Source organism: Amborella trichopoda, chromosome 2, assembly GCF_054954075.1.
Source record: "Amborella trichopoda isolate Santa Cruz 75 chromosome 2, AtrichopodaSantaCruz75HAP2 v2.0, whole genome shotgun sequence".
Classification (NCBI taxonomy): domain Eukaryota; kingdom Viridiplantae; phylum Streptophyta; class Magnoliopsida; order Amborellales; family Amborellaceae; genus Amborella; species Amborella trichopoda.
In genome coordinates, this window is record NC_142337.1 from 9291241 (window position 1) to 9317397 (window position 26157).

Sequence of the window (26157 nt, forward strand, 5' to 3'; positions counted from 1 at the left end):
CCGCTATCTTTTCCACGCCTGCATCACAAGCCCTTCTAGTTTGTTCCATATGTATTCTTCATCTAATTCACTATTAAGGAATGCAATTGTTACATTCATTTGGTGCATAACTAGATTGTTAACGGAGGTTACTTTTAATAACAATCACTTTGTAGGTACCCTTGCCGCGTGCAGTGTCAAAATAATTTGTGCCCCCCGTTTGTTGGAACCCTTTGGCTACTAATCTATCCTTGTACATATAAATGAATTCATTAGCATTATATTCTCCTTTAAATATATATTCATATCCCATGGGTTTAGAACCTGGTGGTAGATCCACAAATTTTCAAGTTTGTAAACAAGAATGGAGTACTCTCACTATTAATAGGCTCTTCCAAAATGTCACAACATGTAATGCTAAGGCTGCATTTAATGAGGAAGGGTCTTCCTATACATTCAAGACTAGAGATATCAAACCTAACACATTCACTCGATTTGCTACTACTAGGTTAACAAAAATATCAAGACCAAAATTATACATGGGATCTTTTCTTACACTTTTACTTCTTAGTTCTACAATCTTATGCTATGCATTTATTATAAGTAACATATTCTTTATTTTATTCATTATTCATAAGTAAAGAACTAACATTTTCTTACTCTTTTTCTTCTTAGTTCTACAATCTTATTCTATGCATTTATTATAAGTATCATATTCTTTATTTTATTCATTATTCATAAGTAAAGAACTAGCATTTTCAAATTCATCTTTATGGGTTAGATTCTCAAACATCCCTACATTCAATTATTGTCATTGAACTTTATACTAAAAATCTGCATGTTTTACTATTTTGTGCATTCTACTCAAAAACACGTCAAGAGTTTCTTTTCAAATCACACTGCCTTACAAGCGCAAGGATTCCAAACCTTAGAGAAAATCTAAAGATGGTTCCTTATTAAACCACAATTTATATGGTGTTTTATCTACTTTCTCATATGGCACTCTATTAATTTTAAAACAAATTGAAAATAGAGCTTCACCCCATAGATTCAAATGCAAGCCACAAATTATTAACATTGACATACTCATTTCTACTAATGTTCATTATCTCTCTCGGTTAAACCATTTTATTAAGGGGGTATAAGGAGCACTTACTAGGTGTATTATCCCACTATTTTCATAAATATAATTAAAATCGTTTTATTAATATTCTCCACCCCTACCACTTTTTAGAATTTTTTATTTTTTAATAAGTTGATTTTCAACTTCCACTTTGTAAATTTGAACTTTTCAAAAGCAACAACTTTAGAGCTAACTCATTGTTGTCACAGTACTGGACTGTTTTTTTGCTTTCATGTAAAGGAATTACCTTGCCTATCAGGGTTCTGGTAGCTCCCAACTTTTTGTAAGGGACACTCCTAATACTTGTATTTACTTCTTTCATTCTTCAATGAAACAGTTAACTTTATCAAAAAAAAAAAACAACAACAACTTTATGTCTCAGCAAATGCAAGTGTAGTGACAAAAATCATCTATGAATGTGATGAAATATCTTTTTCCTCCTCTTGTGAGCATATTGTTTGAATCACAAATATCACTATTGACAAGTCCCAATAATTTTATATTTCTCTCCATCAGAAGAAAAGTCTTTCTTATTGTTTTGGCTTGTATACGTGCCTTATATCTTTCATTTGGTTAGTCTCACAAGAGGCTAAGCAACTTTGGCCCACGCTTAACCTAGGCCCCTAGGGGGACCGACACACTCGAACTGATCCAAAAGAGGCCCTAGCCCAGGCCGGATTGGATTGTACCCCTAGTCTAGGCTGGACTGAGCCGAGCCTTATATAGACTCAAAGAAAGAAGAAAAAATTAAGGAAACATAGGCCAAGCAGAATCAACCTTGTCGTAGCCTCTGGCTAGGCCATACCCGGCTTCGCCCTCAAGCCATGATGGCTTGGCCCTCAGGTCACACTTTTTAATCTAGGCTTTAGTCTTTTCAAGCCAATTTGGGCCGGAGGCACCCGACCTATTGGCCTACGTTCAATGAACCACCACATTCTGAGATTAGGCCTACTTAACAATGCATTTTATAGAAGCACAAATTCAATATCTTAATATAACATGAAACAAGTTATATGAACTCACAGCATAAGTAAAAGAACTATTTATTTCATTAATCAAACCAATCATGAACATCTCATTACATGAGAATCTCTTTCTAATAAATACATCATTCTTGAACAATACGATCTTATCAAACCCCATGACTCTTGAAACATCTCTTAATCAATAGGTGGCCACCACAAAATTTCTTCTCATATCAAGTACATAAAATACATTTTCCATTGTTAACACTTTGCACGAACAAATTTTTTGTTCCAATGCACATTTATCTAGCATTTTTACAATGGCATGTGTTCCCAATGGGACTAAGTTTGCATTACCCAACAATTCATATGTTTTAAAGATGTCTCGGTTATTTGATACATAAATGGTAGCTGCAATATTTACCAACTAATAATCCTCTTTATTAACCATATTCATGTTGGTGACTGTAGCCACTAGCCACCAACTTTATTTTGGTGGTCATGCTTGCTTGGCTGCGGGACTTTTGCAGCCTCCTTTAGTGCTAACATTCCTTTCAATAGTGTCTAGTTTTCCCACAGAAAGTAGTTTCTTTTACCTTTTGTTTTGTTGCCTATAAACATCTGATCTTTACATATGTCCTTTTGAATAAGAAAGAAAGGATTCTTGATATTATCAGCCATGCCTTTAGACTGATGTTTACAAGGTTTGCCTTCGACTAATATTTCAATTATTCATCTTTCTTTACAACATTTGCCTTTGACTAGCATTTCAATTATTCTTCTTTCGTTTCCCAAACTCTACTCTCTTTTTTAATTCGGAGCAATAGTTGAAGTTGAACCATTTACACATCAACCTTTGGTGTGTCATTTTCTTTCACTACTCTCTCCATGACAAGGTAACTTGTGTATGATGGCCCAATCTTAAAAAACCCATCTAATTCAATTCAACATCCTTTTAAGTTCACTTATGACAAGGTGCAACCATACACTTGGTTGAATATATGCTTACTTTCAATGAATTTGAATTAAAAATCGCTGGTTACCTAATTCATATGGTTGATTCTTTTTTATAGCGGCTTTCAAAAATTGTTCATTGGATATAACTGATGAATATATATCATAAATTCGGTCAGTGAGAGCACTGATGATGTCTCCTTTGCACACAGAATCGTCCTCCCTTCACCTTTGACGTAGTTGGGACTGGTTTAACAGTCTCTTCTTCACTTGGTGGTGGTAACTCAAGCATTTGATCGATGATTATGTAGGCTACTTTGAGCGATCAAAAACATAAATTTTTGTTTCTACTTTTTTATGTTGGTTCCATCGAAATGATCTAATTTTCCAAAGTTGTGTCTGTGACTTCGAAGAAACAAATGGAAGCGTCCCTTGTTTCACCTAAAAACATTATCTTTGATTGCTAGAAATAACGGATGTAGTGAAATTAGGCATTGTGATTTACTATTTATTGGAGATATTTGAAACACTGCTTACAACCGATAGTAACTAGTACTAACTACACCTCAAGTACCCTTGCAACATCACACACACACGTGCCCGGCATTGCACATTTTCTACGCTCCATGAAAGGAGCCGACAGTCCCTTTTGTTTTGCACATAATAGAAGAAAACGTTGCCATATTTAAGCATGACTTTCTCCCATCCATTCTTCAATGTGAGACAAAAAACCCACTACTTCTCTCTCTTACACTTTACAAATACCATGGTTTGAAATAATATTATTTTAAAATAACACCTAGTATTTTTTAAAACAAAGATGCTAACATACATTTGAATGTTTGAGTTACAATAAGTAAACCTTACGTTTGGTTTTTTTTTAAAGGCAGAGATAGGCCATCTTTACATTTGAATCAAACAATGTCCAGATGTTTGGGGATAGTGATGAAAGATTTTTTTGTTCTTATTTAAAAGAATAAAATGCCACTCATGGATCTCATTTTATTGATAAGTGGAGTTTCAATCCTAAAGTTAAACCGGCATGCCAAGCTGGCAAACCACTAGTTTAAGCATAAATATAAAGAAGTTCTATTGCTACATCGAAAAGATGGAATCCAAATACACTCGTTTTTGAAGTAAATGTAGGGAAACTACATTATACCCTCCATATAAGGACACTGCACTCACTCAGTACACTCCATTAAAAAATCCCCTCACCACCTACACTAGGCTTCATTTCCCACATCAAACACCCACATCACTTTACCATAGCTTATTGAAAGAAAATGCTCCTCCTCAATAATAAGAAAAAACAATAAAGGGCACAAGTTCTCTCTTCATTGTTTTCACATTATAGACTCGCTTCCAAGAAGAAGGAGCTCCACTAATGGCCACCACTTTATAAATTTCCAGTCCGTCACCCATGGACTAATGCTTTCAGGGTTGATTGATCATCAACGTGCTGCGGCTTTTACACCTTGAGATTTAAGGCTTGCCTTACCATATGTGTGTGGTATAAGCTCAACCACACCATGATTATTTCCATAATCACTGATGCAAAAGAAGAAAGTGGCACCTCCCATTTGCCCATGAGTCCTGAACTCATTGCTTTTGTGTTTATTGCGCATGAGCATGGGGGCAAAGACCAAAGATGCGAGGGGAAAAGTTGGAGAACCAAAAGAGCAAGGTGAAGAGAACTAGGGAAAGCGCCTGGCGAAGATTCTCTTCTTTGCAGAAAAGCATAGGGCATCTAGCGAGCTTTCAAGCTATTTCTCATCCCCACTTTCTTCTCGATATAAAGTGTTTTTCCTTATGTTTACTCGTTCTTTAAGGGGAATATTGGCGTGCATCCTTCTAGGAGCGTCCCCAACTTAAGTTTTAAGTGCATTTGTAGATCACTCTTAACAAGAAAATAATCTCTCAAGCTCTCGTTTATGTTCGCATTTTTGTTTTGAATAATACAAGGCGTTATTTCAAAATTATATCCTTTCAAACTATAGTATTTCAAATATATTGTTGTAGAGAAAGAAGTAGTAGATTATTTATCCCATATCGAAGAATAAAAAAGCGAAAATCATCCTTAAATATGAAAAACTCTCTTCTGCTGTATTCAAAGAAAAAAAGGAAAGGAGGCTCCTCCTATGCGCGCGCACACGTTGCATGTACATGTGCAAAGGCATTTGATGGGCACTTTGCACTTTGTATGCTCACAGCAGTGCGTGACAGTTAGTTTGAACCACTGTGGCTATTGATGAATCAATTACAGTTGACTATAATTGATAAACGATCGATAACTGTTAAAGAAATGAACAGGTACGATGCATCCACCTGCCATAAGGAACGAACAACGGGCCCTAAAAGCTGCAACCTATAATGTGAAAACACTCTTCCTCTAGAAATGGGACTCAATTTCATGCCCAAAACAAAATATTTTTACATACTATATCTTCCACTCTAAATTACTCTTTCTAAAAGCAAGCAACTCTGGTGCTCTGAGATCTGCTTTTTTCTTGTGCTAAACAAACAAGATAAATGTTCAATCCTCTGTTTTTTGGTATCCCAAGGATAAGTTTGCCTAGTAAATATCATGCACACTGACTATTATTAATAATGGCAAATATTATCTTAAGATAGCGCATTGATGTGCCTGATACCAAAATTTGTATTCAATTTCTGTTCAAACACCTCCGCCAAACAAAAAATTAAAGCCCATGTTCCACCCACAGGCACTATCTTCAACAATCTAAGACAATATTTTCTAGTTAGAAAAAAAGTAAAATCCCCAAGTACCATCAAAGTCAAGAATCAAGACTTACATCGATTTGATAGAATCAACTTCAAAAGGTGGCAATAAAGGTTCGATATTTTTGTTGACAACACTTAATGTGGCCTATATAATTAGTGAACAAGAAGTCAACCTACCAAGTAAAGAAGAGAACGAACTCCGAAGTCACCCCACCAAGTAAAGAAGAGACCGTTGAACAGTCCCAATTGTGTCAAAAAGGGAGAAAGGATGACTACATGTGGAAATCACATCCTCAATGCTCTTACAGACCTAATTTATGATTTGTACTCGTTGGTATCAATCTGTTTCATTTTATCCGATCGATATACAAACTATAGAATACCTTTAATCCATGGATTACAAAGCCTTAAAGAATCTCAAAAAAAGAAAAAGAATTGCAGACATGAGATACTCGAATTTTATGGACTCCATCTACCTCACATAAGGACAATAGGTATCAAGACTACTACTTTTCCCTCTCTAGAATGCTATAGACTAGGACTTGAAGTTCTTGATTCTCTCAATCTCTTTTGAACTATGCAATTTTCCTTTTTAGAACGAGAGACAGATGAGATCAGACTAGTATGAATCTCAGGCCCTAATCTTACCATTTCAAAGCCAAGAAAGATATTCATGATTTCGGAAGTTTCTTTCTTCAAGCATCTTATTTCATGGGATCTTCTATCCTCTATAGGCATTAGAGAATTGATTTCCTTATATTACATGCCTTGCTGGATCAATTCCAAGTTTTATGGATCAAGAATTGAATATAGTAAGTTTCCTACGCAAGGTGGAGGACCCAAGAGAGGACACATTTGTCGATCAAATCTCCCTCTATTTGCAAGTGTTCAGCCCTCATCACAGACCAAAGGCAGTCATCCATCAAAAGATCTATCTAATGACTCTAGTTCCACCTAAAATTATGCTCCATATGTCAAAATTATTTGAAGATCAAATCCCTTTCCAAAAAGTGTTCAAGCTTATGGGAACTTTCAAAATTTTCCTTCCAATCTAGGATTTATCTTTCATATTGGAAAATTTTATTCAAAGGAATTCCTTCTGCCATTATTCTTGGAACCAAACCGGATACCTGTTGGGAATCAATAGGGCCGACTTCCCTTATTCTTGGTTTATTCCCCTTGATGTTGTGATTTACTTGCCTTAATCCTCGAAGCTGGTTTTAGGAAAATTTTAATAGGAACATCGAATTAGAGAGTTCAACATGAGAGACGAACTAAAGCACAAGAGCACATGGTGAACTTCCAATAGCTAATCCATCTTTAATAGAATTTCATGAAACTTGTTCTATGATCTCATCAGGCCTAAACAAGTAATCTTGTAAAGTTGTATCATATCGTATGACCATTAGATCCAGATTCAACAGTTTGCCACGAACACCGTATTCACAGAACTCATGGCACATGGTGAAATTTCCAAAATCATTGAAGCTTCACCAGCATATTTGTCGGCCTGAATCCATGCTTTCCACCAAATTTCAACTGATTTCAACATGATTAGGAGCAAAATATTAAGTTCACCACGAGGGGCACATGTGCCACTTCTATTCATGGTGGACACTCAATTTCTAGGCAAATCTTTTACAAAACTTACATAACTCATCCAAAATATTTCCTTCACCATAACAAAGCATCCCGTAGAGCTTAATGTTGCTTTGGAGCAGTTTAAGACCCAAAGTGAAAGTTTACCTCGAGAAGCTCACATGCCACATGCCTTTGCTTGAGTTCGCTGTGAATCTACAACTTCACTCCAAGTTTCACTGCAACCCTCATGGAACTTACCCAAAGCCTTTATTTCATCATGAGATGGCCCACTAAATGTTTGGTGAAGGACCTCTACAATGTTTGGTTTGCTTTGGACTAGATTTGGATCCAAATCGAGAGTTCATCACGAGAACCTATGCAAGGCTACTATAGCTCGCAGTGAACTTTAAAATTTATACTAACTTTAGGATTTCTGGTTGAGTGCTTCAAAACATCCTCATTAAGCATTCACCAAATTTTGGTTCGTTTAGACACCATTTAGTCCAATTTCAATAGCCCGTCATGAGACATTATTCATAGACACTGTAGCTCACGGTAAACTTTGCAAACCCAAACTCATGAACCCCAAAGAAGCATCAACTTATTTCATAATTTCAAAGGTATACACAACGTTCTGACTCATTAGAAATTACTGAGATCAGGACCATATATTCATTTCATATTTTCTTAGGTCTTTCACAAAACACACCTAAACACCCCATCATGGATAGAAAGTTAAAAAAAAATGAAAAACAGTTCAAATTTAGGAAAGAGAGTGGATTCCATAGAAAGAAAAATGAAATATCAAAATTTCAATCCAAGGCAAAACTTGAAAAGCACAAATCTAAGGACATGGCTCAAAATAACAAGAAGCATTCCTTTTCATTAATTCAAAAGAACATCAAGGATCAGAGCTCCAAAACCAACAAAAACAAAAAAGAAAAAAAAATAGGAAATTGCCTTTCTATGGGAAACTCAGATACTATTTAAAAGAATGCCAACACCGAGAAAGACTTTGAAAGCCTCAACACCAAGCAAAGATCATCACTTCAGAAAAATTTGTAGCTACAGTCACCAAAGTGAATATGATCAATAAAGAGGATAGTTGATGGGTGTATATCAGGGCTACCATTCATGTATCAAACAACCGAGATATATTTAAAAACAAATGAATTGGTGCATAATATAAATTCAATCCAATTAGGAATAAGATTCCTTGCGACGACGTTCAATAAATAAATGGTGAAACTAAACTCACTTCGACAAGGTTTTAAATTTGGAAAAAGTATTTTATGTGCATAATATGAGAAGGAATCTCGTGTCGGGTAACCCTTTAAATGAGTGAGATTCAAGCAGCCATAAGGTCTAATAGATCATATTCACCAAGAATGGTGTATTTGTTGGAAAAAGATACTCATGAAATGGGATATCAAGGCTTTACTTGATTGATGAAATAACAAGTTTTTCTACTTATATTGTGACTTCTTATAGCTTGTGACATGCTACATTAGGACTTTGAATTATGCTTCTACATGACTCATAATTAAGTTAGACCTCATTGTTAAATGTGGTGATTTATCAAATGAAAAATGTGATGCCTGTGTACGAGCCAAAATAAAAAGAAAGCTTTTCCCTTCCATAAAGAACCCAAAAACCAACAAAAACAAAAGAAAAAAAAAAAAACTACTTCATATATAGCAAGCTCAGATTCTATTGATGAACACCGACACTAAAAGAGACTCCAAAAGCCTCAAAACCAAGCAAACATGACCAACAAAGAAAAGTTGGTGCGCATGGTCACCAAAATGAATATGATCAACAAAGAGGATAGTTGGTGACTGTACATCAGGGTTACCATTCCTCTATCAAACAACTGAGACCTCTTTACAAACAAATAAAATGATGCATGATAGAAACTTAGCCCCATTCATAATGCAACCATGTAACTTGTGGCATGCTAGATTAGGATATTTGAATTATGCTTCTATAAAATTTCATCAAAAAAAATTTATGCTTCTATAAAATCCACGCTTAAGTTATACCTAATCCTTAAATGTGGTGATTAATCAAATGTGAGGCATGCTACCATGGAGAGGAATACACAAATATTGTGACTTGTACATAACGATATCTATAGTTTAAACAATGTGCTTGCAAGATGAAGAAAAAGATATCATATTTCATCACATGCATAGATGACTTTTCTTGTTACACTTATATGTATTTGCTACAACATAAAGATGAAGCTTTTCAAAAAGTTCAAGATTAACAAAGCCTAAGTTGAAAATGAAAATTTACTTAATAGGAAAATTAAAATTCTAAGAAGCGATAGCAGTTGAGAATATCAAATGATATTACTAGTTTTATGAAAAAAGCGGGTTAACACACCAAGTGACCACTTCTAACACAATGGCATAGCCGGGAAAAATAACATAACATTGGCACAAATGATTAACTCAATGTTAATAAATTCTGAGAATATTTCTATATGGACCGAATCACCGCATGGTCCATATTTTACATCCAGTTTCTCATTCATGGGTTTTTATTCCAGTTTACCCCCAATTCGATTTTGCAAAGATCAAACAATGTATTCTTAAAATTATTTTTTGAGATTTATGCACATTTCCGCAAAATTCCCATTATTAAAAACATTCCCCTATAAATTTCAATTTCACATTCATCGCCATTTTTTGCAATTTGTTTATTTTCTACCAAATTGTCCCTACTTCTAACATTAAAGGTCTGAAGTTTAACTCTGTTCCAAAATTGAAAAAAAAAAATAACCCATAACAAACTTTGAACCTTGAAGGTTCGAAGTTTAGCTTCAAAAGCAGACTTCAAACCTTGAAGCTCCAAAGATTAAAATATAACTTTAACTTACCTTTAAAAGCAAACCTCAAACATTGAAGCTACGGAGTTTGGTTTTGCAGGTAAACTTTAGACCTTATTCATTTTTCGATTTCTTTTTTTTTTTTTAACAAATTTAGACTTCAGGTTTTCAAGGTTCAAAGATTGGTTTAGTTATTTCTTTTTTAGCAATAAAGTTGAAAGGAGGGGCAAATTCTTTTTTCAGCAACAAAGTTGAAAGGAGGGGCAATTTGATCAAAAAAAAAGAAAAATGGGCATGAATGTAAATATTAAAATTTAGAGAAGATGTTTTAAATGACGCAAATTTGGGAGGATGTGTATAAATTTCTCTCTTTTTTTTCCACGAATTCAAAGGCACTGCGATGCCCAAGATATTGGACCATCCCATTTATGTAGCAATCGTAAATTGGAATAAGAAACATCAAATTGTCCTATACTTTACTATTTATTTGAATGTAAACCAGTCCGATATCTCCCATATCAAATTGTATTTTAAATAAAAAAAGAAAAAGAAATTTGGTGGTCCATTATCTCCAACACCGGCCCAACCCTTATTCCCTTTCTTTACATCGCAATCATAGCTATAATATATGTTAGACATGTGCAACCCCCATATTATGATACGTTAGGGATGCTTTCTTAGTCAATAATAATACAACATGTCCAATATAAAATGTTATATGTATATATTACACATGTACATGTCATATATACAACACTAAGAATATGCACATGATATTTATCTACTATTATATATTAAGTGAAATGAGGACCTTGCTGCTTCTTTCATCAAGTTTCCCTTTTGTTTTTCAATTTTACATTTAAACTTTTATGTTAACTCTATTTTATCCTTATTGATTTTTATATTTATAACCATTTATCTATATTCTCTCTCTCCCCCACTCAAGGAATTCTCTCTCCCAATCTCTCATCCTTCTCTTATATTTATAGAACAATTAATTCTATAAATATTTCTCTCCCCCTCAATGGATTCTCTCTCATATTTATCTCTCCTATATTTAGGGAATATTTACTCCATCTGCCCTATGCCCACATGCAGATTTAAGTTCATTTTATTATTTCAGAGATTTTCCACACTTTCCCTTCTCTGTCAGCAAATTCTCCCACTCAATAGATTCTCTCTAAACGAACTCCCTCTCCTCGCTCTCAATTGATTTTCTTTCTTTATTATGCATGTTTACTACTTTCAAATAAATCATATTAAAATTGTAACCTACAATTAAGACTTTCAAAAAAAAATCGATTTTCAAAAAAAAAAAACTTCAATTAATGTTCTTAATAACTACTAATAATTATTTTATATTTATCATACATAAATTTAAAGCCAGTTGGTGATTGCATTCATCTTGATAATGTCAATGCAATTAATTTCTGCAAATTAATACTTAATTAGTAACTTCCCAATAATTGAAAATAATTAATTCTACCAATAATATCTAGATTAATGGAAACACCAATTTGCTTTAAAAGAATATATAACAAATATAGAGTAATTAATAGTACTTAAGTATTTATTAATAATATTAATAGTATTATCATTTAAAGATAATGTCTTTGAAAGTAGTAAGCATACATAATAAAGAAAGAGAATTTTGTTGTGAGAGAGAGATTACATAACTATAAAGATAATCAAATCTGTGAGAGAGAGAGAGAGAGAGAGAATGAAAAGTCTCCAAAATAATAAAAGGAATTCAAACTTGCTTGTAAAAGGCAGGCATGTTGAGAGGGGAGAAGAGAGAATAAATGTTTCATAAATATAGGAGAAAGATAAAGATGAGAGACAGAATCTGTCGAGGGGGGGAAAGAGTAAATATGGAAATGACTGTTCCATAAATACAGAAGAGAGATAACAATGAGAGTGGGAGAGAAAATCCGTTGAAAGGGACAAGAAAGAAAATATAGAGAAATGGTAATAAATACAAGAAACAGTATAGATAGAATTAGAAAGAACAAAATACGGAAGTAACTGTTCCATATATATAGTAGAGAGATAAAAATGAGAGTGGGAGAGAAAATCCGTTGAAAGGGGAGAGAAAAAAAATATGGAAAAATGATAATAAATAACAAAACAAATATAGATAGAATTAGGACAAAATGGGAATAACAAAAAGATTAAAAGGATAAAATTGAAAAATAAATCGACACTTGATGAAAGAATACGTTAGGTCCTCCTCTCGCTTAATATATAAAATAGATAATGCATATTACATATAACCTTCATATGACATATACCTACAACCTCCACATTATGGCTATCATTACGATGTTAAAAAGAGGAAATAAGGTGACAATCCGATGTTGGAAATATCACCTTTTTTATTTTGAATATGATTCAATTTTGGAGACATCAAACGGGTCCATACATAAATGAAATTCAAGAATTGCACAGGTCCAATGTTTCTAGTATCAGACCACCCCAAAAATGGCACAATCCAATATCTTGAGCATCAAATTGCCTTAGGACACAAAAAAATACAAAATAAAAACAAGAAAATAAGTAATTTGATATTTGGAATATCAAATTGGGACCAAAACTAGAATAAAAAAACCCATAAAAAAAGACGGACCTAGGTATAAATATGCAAAAACATAGACCATACGGTAATTCAACATTTATTTTTAGGCTGTATTACCTCATGGTCTATGTTTTTCTTTGTTTATAGTCGAGCTATAAACAAAGAAAATAGCAGGTTGGTTGTTATCTTGGTCTTTAAAGTTGGGATCGAGATCCCTAACAGCATTATTTAGGATCCCTAACGATAGGGATCGACATCCCTGAGAAATCAGTTCCGAGAGCGATGGAAACGAGATCCTAGAAGGGATTGCCTACCAAAGTAGGCGATCCCGATAACTATGTATTACCTCAAACCTCTAAAAGTATTTTTGTTGGGTATGAACAAAACAGTGAAACATATAGATTTTAGAACTACGTTCAAACACAACAATTAAATCTAGATATGCTAATTCCTTGAGAATCTAAGCAATAAGAGTAAATCTCAAATTTTAGTACTCTACGAAAGAAAACTGATCAAGATAAAGAAAATAATACTTATAATGAACACAATACTTATAATGAACACACAAAAAGAAATAATAACGAGGGTGTAATCAAAAGAAATAAGAAAAAGAAAAATCACATGTACAATTTTAGCCCTGATTTTTATATTAACCTAGTAGAAGCAAACCAAAATATGGCATTTGGTGTAATTCCAACAGCGTTAAAAGTGAAGGAAGACTATTCCTCATTAGGTAAAGCCTTAGCATCACATGATGATTAGAAATACACTATTAATTGTGAGAGGGACTATATTGTTGCCAAACAAATTTGAAATCGGTCGATCTACAAGTGGTTCTAAACATATAGAACATAAATGAACATTTGAAAGAAAACGTAATGTTGATGGATCAATTACTAAGACCGAGACTAGACTATAGCTAAAGGGTATAAACAAAAGGAGAGCATAGATTATCTTAATAGATATGCCTCGTCAACGAGAATACCTACTATACGATTACTATATGCAATAACCTTCATTAACCATCTAATTATTTACCTAATGAATGTAAAAACTGCATTTCCTAAATAGTGAAATAAATGAACAACCCCATTTTCTCAACAAAAAAAAAAATGAACCCATTGTTTAAAAAAAGGGTCTGCCTGGCGCCTAGAGAACCTCAAGGTGCACGCCCATGGCTAGGGGGCTCTCCCTGAGGAGCCATACCTAGGCGGCCCAAGCAAGCGCCCAGCGCCCAATCTTAGGCGGGTGTCCAAGTACTGGACCCTGTTTTTGGGAATAAAGTGCCCTTAAAAGCCACAATTTTTTCATAGAAAGCTATTGGGGGTATTCTAAACCCCTAAGTGATTAAGCCAAGCCCCCAAATATATTGATTTGAGATTTTTGTGAATCGAAAATAAAAATATGAGATTTCAAGAAACATCCATAAGCTTACTCTTCATAGTTGGAATTTTTTTTAGAATCTAGTTTAGATATTTTAAGCCTTTTATATTTCTCTTTGTATTTCATCTTGTCTAGTTTTGATCGTGTTGATGTGTCTATATGGAGTATGCCATACTCAATTTGGATTGGATAGTTGGAGGTTAATACACCATGGACTTGTTTATGTTTTTTACTTTTTTTCACTAAATTTGTAATGATTTAAAGTTTTGAACGTGTTTCAACATTCATGCATATATATTTGCATGAAAAGAGTTTGTTGGAATACATATCAATGCAAAACAAACCACACACACAAAATTAACTGGACATATATGCAATGTTCCACCTCAAGGCGCCCGCTTAGTGCATGGGTGTTAGCCTGCCCAGGGGTCACCGAGCATTTTTTGAAACATTGAACAACCCAAAGGATTTGTGTGTTAGGCCAAGAAAATAAAGAATGTAAATTGGTTAAATCTCATTGTAGACTAAAACATGCACCTAAACAATGACATGAGAAATTTAGCAATTTATAAATATTAAATAGTTGCTGATAAATGTTTATATAATGAAAAAATTAATTCTCTATGTATCACCATATATTTATATGTGGATGACACGTAGTTTTTGCTCTACCATGAAAATAGTGAAGGAAATTAGGGTTTCCTCAAATCTAACTCTGATATGGACTCATGTGATGCTGATGCATTTGCATCAACAAAGTGAGGAAAGATAATATGTTAAGGTGTTAAAGAACTCTCAGTTTATTGAAAAAAGGCTCAATAAGTTTAAGCATAGTGATTATAAGTCAGCCGCTACCCCAATGGATCCTCATAACAAGTTAACGAAAAATGAAGATGAATCTTTCCAATAGGAGATAATAATCTTATAAATACATGAGTAGCACAAGACCTCACATTGCATACGCAGTAAGAAAACTTAGTTGATTTATAAGTCGCCTTGATTGAAGGCATTAACCAATCTCTCGACTAATAAGATATTTAAAAGGGACAATCAATTTTGACACACTACGTAGGTTACACCAAGGTGTTGGAAGGATAAAATGATGCCAGTTGGCATATGGAAACCCATAATTTACTATCCGTATTAGGATGGATATTTATATTAGCTTGTGAGTAGACCAAACAAATGTGCATTTTGCACTCAATGGATTCAAAATTTATAACCTGAATCCGCTTGTGAATATACAAAACGGTTAAAGAACTTATTTTATGACCCACCAATATGGCCAAAATGGATACTAGCAGTTATAATTCATTGTTATAATCATGCTACAATAATGAGAACATGTCGTGATGTATATAATGAAAAATCCAAACGTATAGGGCACATAGATAACTTTGTAAGATTATCAATTGGGGATAAGAGTTGTGAGTCCAGAATATCTGAGGTCAAAGGAGAATTTGGCCACTCATTGGAGAAAAAGTCTTGCAAAGACATAGAATACCAAAGAGAATAGGGCTAGAGTCCATAAAGTAATCACCATCAGCATGTACCTAACCTAGTCTTTTGTAACCTCAAATTTCTAGATTCAAAGTGGTAATAACAAGATGCACAAGTGGTTAGTAAGTCCATACAGTAGATAAGTCGAGTGATAACTTGTATATAAGGAAGGATGAGTTGAGTTCTTAATGATACCTAAGATTGTTTATAATTCATAGTATTATTATATACAAGGGCACCTTTAATAGACACATACATATATAAGTGTAGAAGTTAAGCCACTTCCTATGAGAAGAGACTTTTCTCTAGAGCACTTGCAAAATTGAGATAGGAGCCCAAGGCACAGAACATGATGGCAGTTAAAAAGCACCATAGAATATATTATTTGTGTATTGTGCTACTAGACCATGGGGTAATGTCCTCGAGTCAAACTATATGCTACCATGAAACTTGATGGACTTTATAGTACATACATAAAGTGAAGGTTCGAATCAAAAGATATATTCATGGTATGCAAATAATACATGGATGCCCATATTTTTATATTATTTTAAAATAAGTGGAAAAATTATTCGTATTTTTGTTCTGAAAAGTACCAGGTCGATTCTAAAATAATATCCTTTAAACAATAGTATTTGCAATGCGTATATCTGCAAAAAGAGAAGTAGTAGATTCTTTGTCCCACATTAGAGAATAGAGAACAATTAATCATGCTTAAATATTGGAAGCAGTGTCTTCTGTTGTGTTCTTAGTACAAAGGAGAGAGTAAGCTCCACTAGCAAAGCACGCAAAGCATCCAACTCGCATACTCGCACATGCGTATGCAAGGGCGCAAAGGCGCTTGAGGTGCAAAATGCACTTTGTACACTTATATTGATATAGAGGCACCCTTAGCCTATGCACAAGTCAAGCTCGCAGCTTACAATCTTTTGGTACTCACATCGAGCAACGCGTAGTTGTGTGGCATCTATGCGAGATGATTTTTTTGAATCGTTGTGACTGTTGACAAACCAGTTACAATTGGTTGTAACCAATTAACAATTGATAACAGTTAGACGCATATAAATCTAGCCACTCATAATGAACAGTCACAAGGCATTGAAAGGTCACAACTCATAATATGAAAATCCACTTTCTCTCTTTGTAAAATGAGACACGATTTTATACCCAAAACACAACCTTTTTACAAATCATCTCTTCCTTTCTATATTACTCTTTCTTAACAAAAAAGCAACTCTGGCGCTCTAATATATTGCTTTTTTGTGCATCGGACATGTAAAGATAAGTGTTCAATCTTCTATTTGTAGGTATCCTGATAGCAAGTTTGCCTGATGACCCTCATGCAAACTAATTGTCATCAGTAAGAGGTAAATATTATCTTGAAATAGCACATTGACCTACCTGAAAATAGGAAGATATATCTTCAATTTGGGTTCAAACACTCCTATCAAACAAAATATTACGGCCCTCACTTCACCCACACCCATTATTTCTATCCATGTAAACGCAAACATGTGCACTTACACAAATTCACAACACATCCGTATTTACATGCAAGCATAATCTTATGTGGCTTCACACATTTTAAAAGTGAGTTAAGATCGCGATATTCCTCGTGTGAACATGTTTGCTTATGCATCTATGATTTGGTACATGCAAGAGCTATGCCTAGTGCATGTCTACTTCCATTCCTATGTTTGAGTGACTAACCAAATGTTTGGGTCATATACTAGCTTGTATGTATAAGTGATTACGCCTAGCAAGCTTGCATGATTTTGCATTAGTGGGGAATGTGCATGTGTATGTGGAAGCAATAGACGAATATGTATGTACATGCATGAGTGTGTGTGTGTGTTTGTGAGAGAGAGATAGAGCTTAGTACAATCAATCTAAAGTAGTGAACTTACACAAGGACCAATAGCAAGTACTCTCTAAGATACAAAAACTTGTTTTGATAGGCAGCCTGGAGTAATGCGGTACCTCTTATTTCTCATGAAGCATGCAGCATTTCTACCGATCCTCCATTTCTTCATCGGCCAACCACCACAACCCGATCTTTTCGAATAGCCTGTGAGAGAATCAGCTCAAAAAGTTCGCAACGTATTGGCATCTCCATTTCATAGAATGGGTTTTTTAGAACGTAATCAGTGTAAAGTTCATAGATGAGATAAATAAGAGCTTCCGTAAGTTGCGTTCCAAGCTCACAGACCACAAAGAACTTGGTCCCTGCAAAAGTAAACCCACTACAAAATTATTAGAGCTACAAGAAAACCAAATGAAATTAAACTCATTGCTTGTAATTTAGATGCACTACAAAACAAAGGTGTTATATCAAAAATCAAGTCAGTGGGCTCTCTCTCTCTCTCTCTCTCTCTCTCTCTCTCTCTCTCTCTCTCTCTCTCTCTCTCTCACACACACACACACACATCTATACCAAACCACACAAGGGGTCTCTTGCCCAAATGCCAGGAAGAAATATCTATGGCTAAAGTTATATATACCAGGAATGTCCTTTTTCTGTCGACTATATCTTTGTATTTTTATAAATTATAACGTAAGAAAGTGGGCCTCACAAAGGACCCAGCCTTTGTGATCCTGTAGAAAAACTGGTTCTTGGCAGGAGCACTCTCTACATAATGAAAGAAAGCGAAAAATGAAAAACTTTGTTAGCCAAAAATGTGGAAGCAAGCTCAAAAAATTGCTGATTGGGTTCTGCTGTTGAGTCCTGCAGAGCTCCTTTTGCAAGCGCATCTGCTCTATAGTTGGCCTTGTGCCACTTATGTTGAAAGGATACGCTAATATGCTAGCAAAGGAAAGAGATATGCTCAAAGATGTGCTCAAGGAGCCAAGGGCAGGTGGAAGCACCTGAGGCCCATGAAATAACACTTTTTCCAGTCTCCAACTACCAAGAAACCCCCCCAAATCACGATTGTTATTTCTTAATCCCTTTTAAAAGTGCTAATGCCTCAGCCAAGATCAAATCAGCATGGCGAACAAGACCAGTGTACAGGAGGAGAGTGTTTCCATCATGATCTCAAAATAAAACTCCAAAACCCGTGGGGCACGGTTGCCGAGGGAGCAGCTATCAAAGTTGGGCTTTATCTGGTTGACCTCTGTGGATCTCCAGAGGGAGAAGCAAGAAACATGTGCTGGCCTAGAAGCCAAGATATTTTGCCAATTGTTAAGGAAGTCGGTAGTCGAGATGGCTTTGAGGCTTTTATGATTTCAGGCCCAGTGAATCCCCAGGGCTCTGATGAGGTCAGTTAGGTCTTGGGGTTGGCTTCCCTGCCCTCGAATATTCTAATATTTCTTTCATTCCAAAGCACCCAAATGGTTGCAGGCATTGACACTCCTCAGAGAAAAATACCTGCTGCTGGAAAAGAAGGCGAGTAGAAAGCTTGGACAAGTTGAAGTATTGACTGTGGTACACCCATTGCCAGCCAAAGTGATGGAGCAGCTCGGTCTAGAGTTGTGATGCCACCTCACAACATTGAAATAGGACAGCATTGGATTCTTCAGCTGACTTGCACATAGTGCACCTATTCGGAATGGGAAGCCCTCTTTGCTGCAGCTTGTCTACTATGAGGACCTTCATAAGACTTTGCGATCGAGCAAAAAAAATTGGATCTTAGGTGGGATTGGATTCAGCCACACCCATTTGGCCATAGAATTAAGAGGAGGAGGGAAGGCGGTGAGTTGGTGCAGCGTGCCATAAAAGGAGGAGACAGAGAAGGAACCGGAAGCCGCTGGTGATCAAATGCAGCGATCCGGACCGATAAAGGAAGGTAAGAGCTTTGGGGTAGAGCCGATGGTGAGGCGAAGGCAGAGTGTTTCATGATCCTGAAGTGGCCTTCTAAAAGTGGAACTTCAAAATCTCCAAGCAATTTGAATGACCATGCAATGGTGGCCTCCGGGTTTACCGCTAGTTGGAAGACAGAGGGTATTAAAATTGTAGGCCCGTGTCTCCTATCCATGTATCAAGCCAGAATTTGACTCCCGACCCTTCCCTAACCCTACACCTCTAGCTTGGCTTAATTGGCCAAGACTAGTCATGATGCACACCCCTAAAGGTCTAGAGGTCATTGGGGAAGAAGGGAGCCACACAGACAGGTCAATGTGGTATTTTTGCCTTAAAACAGCCTGACAAAGATGGTTAGGTTGAGTGATGGAGCACCACCACTTCCCCCACAAGGCTAGGATGGCCAATCTGAGGCTTGGTATGCACAAGCACAACCCCCCCTTGTATTTTGGCAAGGTGACAGTATTCCAGGAAATAAGGTGGATGTGGTGATAATCATCCCCGGTCATAGGAATCCCTCATGAGTCTCTCAATGCATTGTGTTATCGCCGCAATATGCTGAAATGGGACACCTGATACACTGGGAGATTAGAAAGGGTGGCCTTGACGAGCGTGATGCTGCCTGCTTGAGAGAGGAATCAACGCTTCCGAGCCACAAGCTTATGGTTAAATCTTTCCAAGATGGGGGCCCACTGCTATATATGAGGTTTACCAGTGTAAAGGGGAAGGCCAAGGTATTTGGTGGGCAGGTTGTCTATGCCGCAACCCAGCCGCTGAATGGTGGCATAAGGCTATCCCCAAAAGTGTGGATTTAGCTAAGTTTAAGGCTGGAAGCTAACTCAAAGCATTTGAGATACAACCACAGGGTGTCTATCTGCTGCTTGGTAGCACCACATAAAATCAAGGTGTCATTGGCATATTGAAGGTGTGAAATCTGAGGTCCTTGGCTACCAACCCTAAAGCCTTCAAGAGGCCATTCTGGTACATCCTCTTTATGGCCCCGCTGAAGACCTCAGCCACAAAAGCAAAAAGAATGGGCAAAATAGATATCCTGGGCAGAGGCCCCTAGAAGAAGGGAAGAAGCCTTTGAGGCTCCCATTGAAAAAGATAGAAAAGAAGGGTCCAGAGATAAACCCGTTGATCCACAGCCTCCAAGTGGATCCAAAACCAATCTTGAACATGACCTCATCCAGTATTGCCCAATCGACATGGTCGTAGGCTTTCTCAAAGTTGAGCTTGACCACCATCCCCAGGGATTTCGTTTTTGTGTCTCAAGTGTATGCAATCATGGGAACTAAGGCTCCATCTGGGTTCTGCCTATCTTTTACAAATGCCCCTTGGTTCAGTGAGATGACCCAATTTACGATCTCTTTTAGATGGGAAACCAAAACCTTAGCCAAAATCTTATATGAACTGTTCAGTAGACTTATGGGTCTAAAGTCTTTAATGTCCTTAGCTACCTTGACCTTTGGAACCAAGGCAATGAAGGTGGCATCCATGCCCTTGTGGATTTACCTATCTCATAAAATTCATCGAAAAAGGCTAAGATGATTCCGCGGAGTAATTGGATTTTGAGCAAGAATAGATCAATGATAAACCAGTACATGATGAAAAACGGTTATGTTTCATGTATTTGTATTAATTCATCCTGCATATCTTGATCCATTTCTTGAGGTCTTCTCACTAACATTCATACGTTTAGAGCCAACAAAGAAGAAAACTTAAAAAAAAATGCATTTTTATGCAAAACCCATCGTAGGCCTCTCCAAAACTCGAGAACATTCTCTCTAACCAGAGGCAGCACAATAGGGACAGATTTGGTTTTTTTATTAAGGGATATATTCTACGAACTTTTCGGGCTTATTTTTGTTTTTTGTTTACTATGGGTTATCGGGGTTTAAGAAGTGACAAATTAGGTTTTATTTGGATTACTATTTCTTGTTTATTTTAGTATCTTTTAAGTTGGTTTTATTTAGGATGATTATAATATGAGCAGTTGGTAGGGTATAAAATGGAACGGATGGCTGGGATTCTACTTTGAAAATCTAGGTTTTTCTAGGGTTCATAGTTATTTAAATAGGGGTATTAGGGAGTTGAGGCAGATAACTGGATTATTTACTCTTGATGATTTCTTCTATGGAAGAAATTTACAGTTTGTGATACTTCTCATGTGTTAAACTCCTTCTCTAGCTACTTTGTGCAAACTTTTGACTTCACTGATTTGAATTCTAGCATGTTTTGATATTTTCAAGAATAAAATATTCAAAGACTGCATTCAAATGATTGTTGAAGAATGAAGGAGCATGAGTTTTGAGAATTAGAGACGTTTAGAGGTAACTCTATTGTTTCTTGTTAAATGATTAAATCAACGGACAAGAGCTTGTGTGCCACCCTTCAAGAATTATTCTCAGATGGTTTTGGAGAAATAAGCCACCAAAATTGTGTCCATGGCATCTAGATGCCGTGTTTCAGGAAATTAAGTCTTTTTCTTTGAGAAAAAAAAAATAGAAACAGAGGCTTTGAGAAATTAAGCCGCTCCCTGAGAAATTCAGGTATCCCTAACCCAAATTTAGAGAGAATCCAATGCGGAATCGGATGTCCTGTCGCATGAAGGAGTAATCAAGTTGGAACTAGAACTTTGTCTGATGAGTAGAACTGCAAACCCTATTGAATAGTGACTCAGTTTTGTGTGCCCAACCCATGTTTAGGCCTTGAGAATCGCTCTATCAGTTAGCACTATTCAATTGTGTACCCCCGTTTCCCCAACCATGTTTAGCACATGGTCACCAAACTCTTGCTTACTCACCCCCACTCTAAATGGTGCATCCGCCACTTCATTAGCCTCTCATCACACAAACAAAGCTTGCCCTTAACTTCCTTGTGATCACCCAAAGTTCTTCAAAGACATAATGTAATTGCCAAGGGAACTATAAGGTACGATAGCCCAAAGCCACATCATTAATAGAGCCATCCTCCATAAGATATCAGTCCATCTCTCGTCAATACTTTGCAGCCCAATTGCTAAGGACCAAGCCTTTCATTATTGGAGCCACAGTTGTTGAGAGGCCCTAAATAGGTCATCAATATCTTCCACTGAAGATCCCTAATAGACACGCCACCCTTGCAGATCCCGAGTTCCCCATGAATCACCCATCGGAGTTTGATTCGACTCTTCCTTCACGAAGAAAGTTCCACTTTCCTGTCCTACTTTCTTTAGGCATCATCGATGTAGCAGTTTCATTCCCCCTAGAGAAGTCACATACCCCAAAATTCTTTCCTGGACCTTGCCCATGAGATCACTGTAGCTCTTATATTTTCTTTCATCCCATCTTAGAACTCTATACAATAAAGTTCTTATGGTTGTAAGCTTAGAAATAGAGGACTTTTAAATATATGTATCCATAAACTTTGTATGTCCTCTTTCTAGTGAAATATTTCTCACTTGTGAGAAAAAGAAAACAACATGTTTCCTACACTAGTTAAATCTTATGAAACATATTCATAAGCAAGAATACGACTGAAACATGAGATGTTGCAAAAAGAAACCTAGCCTGCTTTCTAAAATAAGCTACATAGGTTACCTGTAAGCGACTGAAAGCAATGAAGATCAAACATATCTGCCTCAAGTAGTTCAATCCCTTTACAACCTACAGTACGAGATAACTGTTGTGAAATCGCATGCATGGAGTGCTATAAACTTGCTAATCGCAAAGTATCATTAGTGTCCATACGCCCAGCTGATCCATAATCCTGAAACAGAGAAGCTTCTATTAAAACAGTAGAATAAGAAGAAAAAATATCTCAACATTTATTGGAAAAATTAGATAGCGAGTCGTTGGCAGTTCAGCACAAGTTACCAAAGGAAAGGATGCTTACACTCTGAAGGATTTTATTTTCAGGGTGAAGCCTTAACATTTCACAATGATAACCAATTTAACCATGAAACAAACATGCAAATCACCTTCAGACATGGGAAGCAAGAATGCCTTGTAAAATATAAGACCACCAGATTTGTTTATGATGAAGAGACAATAGATGGAAGCCATCTAACACTGTGCAAATCCCTGTAAAATGGAAGGCATAATTCAAACATGGATACAAGGTGTACATAAGTCACCTTCATTGAATGCAGAAAATTTCCTCAGCAGTAACATTTATCCACAAAGTTCAGTCAAGAATGGGGATGCATGGCATATTTCAAAGAATTAGGCACCAATTTGTAGCCAGTATCGTTTAAATTGAACACATAATCGCTTCAAAAGATAAAACTGACACCCAAGCACCAATATAAGCCACTAATTGACAGCATCAGAGTATAAAGTGCCCTCAAGACATGCAGTACAAGTGGAAAAATAATGCTCCAGGCTTTTGTGGCAATATTAAATTAATCGAACCCTCATAGCAAGCAAAGCACAAGAGAAATCATTTAGGAGGTCGCTATTTTGACTGTTAAATGTACATGTAGCTCTAGCTGCTGTCTAAAGAAACTAATGGGCCTATTCAGGATGACTAGGGCAATCCAAGTGAGTTCTCCATGAGACATGGTAGTTTAATACTTTAATTGATGTTAGTCTGCATATAGGGTGTCACAAACAAGGGAGACTGGGGTTCATACACACAAGATACTGGGAGTTAACACTATGATCCCTAAATGCCTCACTAGTTTAGTATTTATCAGCTTAAATACTAACTCCTTTTAATTAGATGGATTCTTTTGTGCAGGCCTAGGTCACATGTAACTACTGGTTTATAAATAGGAATGGGTTTTGTATAAGCATTGCATCACAGAGAGAAATCGTGATCTGATATACCCAAAAAAGAAAAGGGCTGTTTCATCCATTGTAAAGTCCTCTAACCATTTTCCTTTTGGAAATTCAGAGGCCATCTAAGCCTCATTCCCTATCCCAGATCGTCATAGGGACATATACTGTGCAAAAGCTTTTTAATAATCTATTAATCTCTGTTATGAAAATTTCAGTTGTCTACAAAAGTAAATCAACAAAACCTTGGTGCGTCCTTCACAAATCCAACGCATAGAAATAAACTATCATCATTTTGTGATATTGCCGTAACCATGGTATTGTTCCTAAGATTCATCCATTCAATACCAGCTTACAATGCATTTTTGACCAAACACTACTCACAATCAGTACCATATACTACCTTTTGAGCTTTTGATGAAAACATCTGCCTCTCAACACCTAGAAAAGTGTACTAGCTTTTTGTATCAATGACAATAGTGGAGTCTTGTTATAATTTGCAAAAATTGAAACTATTTAACCTCCTCAATGTGGAACTATTCAACACTCTTCCATGTGAATCACATCATTAAGTCATAACAGCTGTTATCTTGTTGCAACTTGCAACCTTAAGGTTATGGGTTCAAAAGCAACTTAACTTATTTTAGAAAAATATTTAAACCTAAATTAACCAACAAAACTTAAATAAACTAAGCTTGCTTGAAATTGGAAATAAAAGACAATGTTAATTATGATTTTCTCTTGGATGTTCCCCATTCTCCTGTCATTTTTTACCAGAAATAGAATTCATAACAGATCGTGATAATCAATTTATTCCCATGATTTCTACTTACGATTAAAAAAGATCATGACATCCTTACCTTTATATAATGATAGATAACGCCACGTGATTTCATGGAACATGCAAGATTAAGTGATTGAAGAGGGACTACAAGATTGAATTGAGCTTTAATGTATACAACCGAAACCATGATTCTGGCGACCACATTGACTTTGGACAAAAACCAGATTTCAATCAAATGTATCGAACTTCGAAGTCTATTCCATGCTTCTGTGTACTGTTCAGTAATATTCACCAATAGCTTACAATGTGCACAAATCATAAGTTTGTCTTGGTAATCTACAGAACCAATAAGTAATAACCCACTAAAAACTTTATCCATAACACCTTCTACTCAAATGGTTTTGTTTTTTTTATTGAATAACTACGAAGGGCAAGTATAGTACCCAACAAACCCCACAGCTTAAATGAGTAAGAAAAACAATACATCACTACCAACATAGAGAGATCCTACTGATATATTGACACCAACAAACAATAGCGATAAGTTATGCCAAAATGCAGCAAATAACAAACCAAAAAAATAAATAAAATCAATGTATGAGCAACGACATAATATAAATTTCAAATTTACAAGCAATAAAAAATGAACGCTCCTATAATGGCGGATATCAGACAATTTCTACTAAATATAAATGGAAATTAGATCATTCCACCTGTCCTCCTAACAAAAACCACAATTCCTTCACAAAAACCCCTAAAATGCCATGATCGAATGCCTTCACAAGAATGCCATTCAAACGCCATAGAGTCCAACCAGAAAACCCCAGCATTCAAAACAAGGAGGGAAAAATGCCTTGAATCTTGAGAGAGTTTTTTATGGCGCCCATTTACCTGAATATGACTGATTTCGTCTTTTTTTTGCGGCTGGTGGTTCCCCGTGATCTGGAAAGAACACTCCAGTTTAGTGTTTCCACTAGGGTTTGGAAACACAGTCCCAATGAGAGAGAAACTTACAGGAAAAAAAGTAGAGAGAGAAACTTACAGGAAAAAAAGTAGAGAGAGAAACGTTGCAGAGAGAGAGAAGAGGGAAGAAGAGATGCGTAGAAATAGCAGAAGAAATGAACACGTGGTATTTGAAGGAGAAGGCATGGCATACATAACATGTGTATGCTGCAC

General features: G+C 36.0%; 1 pseudogene across 1 annotated transcript in view; it reads right to left on the reverse strand.

Annotated features, from left to right (window-relative positions):
* LOC105421332 (uncharacterized) overlaps window positions 1-26157 on the reverse strand; it is a 45974-nt pseudogene extending 19817 nt beyond the window's left edge. The window contains exons 1-5 of the transcript XR_016049078.1: window positions 26024-26157; window positions 25873-25923; window positions 23424-23501; window positions 23019-23187; window positions 17619-17864 (exon numbers count right to left, since the gene is read on the reverse strand). The product of XR_016049078.1 is annotated as an uncharacterized LOC105421332 (transcript). The remainder of the gene's footprint in view (window positions 1-17618; window positions 17865-23018; window positions 23188-23423; window positions 23502-25872; window positions 25924-26023) is intronic.